The sequence below is a fragment of the Pinus tabuliformis genome, chromosome J (genome assembly GCF_031772625.1).
Source record: "Pinus tabuliformis cultivar Carrire ecotype Pingquan chromosome J, CPIR1, whole genome shotgun sequence".
In the NCBI taxonomy this organism is placed as follows: domain Eukaryota; kingdom Viridiplantae; phylum Streptophyta; class Pinopsida; order Pinales; family Pinaceae; genus Pinus; species Pinus tabuliformis.
In genome coordinates, this window is record NC_142295.1 from 1,121,183,138 (window position 1) to 1,121,185,836 (window position 2,699).

Sequence of the window (2,699 nt, forward strand, 5' to 3'; positions counted from 1 at the left end):
AGAAAATACAAGAGTAAACGGATGCTAAATTTATGACTAAATTACTTAAAAGAATAAGATCACACAAAGCAGCTTATCAGTCATGGGTATGGAAGCGATAACCCATCCCTCTAGAAACTGATGGAAAGGAAATTAGAGCATGGACCATAGGTCTGGGAGCTAGGCAGCGACTTGCTGAGGCTCTCTACAGCCTTAGACCTTCTCTCACACCAAAACAGTAAATGCAAGTAAATGGAATGACAGAAAGTAAATTGGAACAGCAAACAGGAAATGGAATGGCAAATCTGAAATGGAACAGCAATAAATGGAACAACAATGAATGGAACAGCAATCCGATAAACTAAATCTCGCGAGTCAGACTAAGCTTGCTCTATTGAATTAAACTCACATCTACAATCAAATAGCAATCTTCTCTCGAAAACAACTTTAATGAATTATACTTTATGGAACAGTATTCACAAATGAATTATGGAACAGCAATCATCAAACATATATACACAACACGCTTACTATAGCAACCTGATTTAAAGAGAATATGACTATGCTTCCAAATAGAATAATATCACTTTAGGATTCCAACAATTGAGATTTCAATGAATTCACAACAGCAATATTCAATATGAAGGCTCTGCAACGGAAACAGTTGGCATGCAATCGACTCTGAAAAGATTCACTCATACAATCCAGAATCACTTCTTGAAAGAAACCATTAATGAATTAATTGTAACAGAGCATGGAATAGCATATGAAAAACGCGTCAGATTACCAAACTGTAAAGATAAACAAACCACACAGAAACCAAATTATAATGATACAAAAGCAAGTGTCCTTCGGAGCCGGGCCCTTAGCTTCCAACGGTACACCGCCTTAGATTACTTCAGACGCAGAGATGAAATAAATACCAGGTCTTTTGTATTAATACATCAACAATTGTACAACAAAACAAGTCTTAGTAGGAGTCGATGATCAAAGTTGAATCTGAGATTCACAGTTACATATATGAACAAAAAGTCCCTTTGCTTAACACTGCTGTCCCTTTTTATAAGAGTAACGACGGAGGTATCTAGGTAGCAAAAATAAGCAAAACAGCGATCCCTCAGGATCAAAGATCCTGAGGGATTCGCCAATCCGTTAACCCTTTACTTTTCTTCCCCTGTTCCGCCGAATTGATGATCCTTCTTTCTTTCCAGGGTCCTCTTGCTTCGATTTGTTCGATCTTGTTCGCATCCGGTTCCCTTCTAAAGGGACAACAGTTATTGCTTCTTTGTCTTTTCCTTTCGAATGGCAGTCCTTCGTTTCCACCCTTTTCTGCATGGAAAAATAACAATTATCAGCAATTAAGCTTTCCATACTAATTCTTACACATTCTATTAAAATTCTTTATTTCTTTAAGCTCATTATGCAGAAAGGGTTACAATTGTTACTGAAAAGTCACTAAATTGTTCGTCAAAAACATACCTTTCCAGTGCTCCACACACCCCCCTGCTTACCCTGTTTCATGCCCTCATGAAAACATTATAGTTGACATGCAAGGCGGTAAGAGAATAGGCTGGAGAGGGAACCTCGTGTGGAGGCCTACAGCCGTGATGAGCAACTAGATCATCAAAGAACTGATTTGTTTGACCTTCAGGCATTTCATACAAGGCCTGATATCCTGGTGCAGGGTGCCAAATAATTGGACTACGAAATCGATACCCTAACCAGGATGGCCCTGCTTGCAAAATACGCTCGCCATAAAGGTTCAATCGGCTGGCAGCTAGCTCAAAATTTTCATATCTGAATGGTTCCCTGAGCTGGATGTTTGGGTTCGAAGTCTGGTATCGAAATTTTGCAGCATCGATGGCAAGGTCTTTAATAGTCAGAAAATATTCCAGATTTTGTCGGATTAGGTCCTCGTGCATGGGTCCTAATGTCTCCATAACACCCGGGGATCTCATAAGGTTCCTATGTGCTCTCCATAACAGTACTGGGTCTCTAGGCTTGGCTCTTACCCACAAGTCTAGGCTATTTTCCTGTCTCTGAAAAGTGTTATAAGCCCTGAGCCATTTTAGCTGATTAACCCCGAAGGAAACGAAGGCTTGCAATTGGATGTCCCCAACAAAAGGGCCAGGATTTAAATCAGTTTCCTGGTCTAGCACGAGGTTATGCAAGTAAAATTCACATAATAACCTTTGAACCTTAACTCCGTAATGCTTGCAACAATCTATGAAATCATTAACAGTATTGATTGATTTGTATAGGGCACCTGCCTGACAGCTTTTATCTTTAATCGTAAATATCGTTCAAGCAAAAATAAAGCATAGTTTTTAGCAGGGGCCCTACAGGCCAGAACGTCATTATACAAAGAACACACAGTGTCCATCTGCCTAACAACAATATCTAATCGATGAGTTACCTTTGCAACCTTTTCTTGCTCCTTTTGCCAGCCTTCGAAGGCCTGGCTCTCGGACTGACTAATATCCCGAAGTTGTTGTTGCAACTCTTCATATTTCTCCCGGGGGACTGTTTGTTCCTTCAACTGTTCAGCTTCTTGTTGAGCTTGCTTCATCATCTTGTGCAAGGTTCTTGTTTTTGGATCCTTTTTCCATAGGGCCGTAGAGGCCGGGAGTTTTACCTGAACCTTTTTGTTATGTTGTTTGGAGTTCCGAACCCAAATCACCCCTGAGGGCGGTGCCTCTGTTTGGATCTCCTTATTCTCC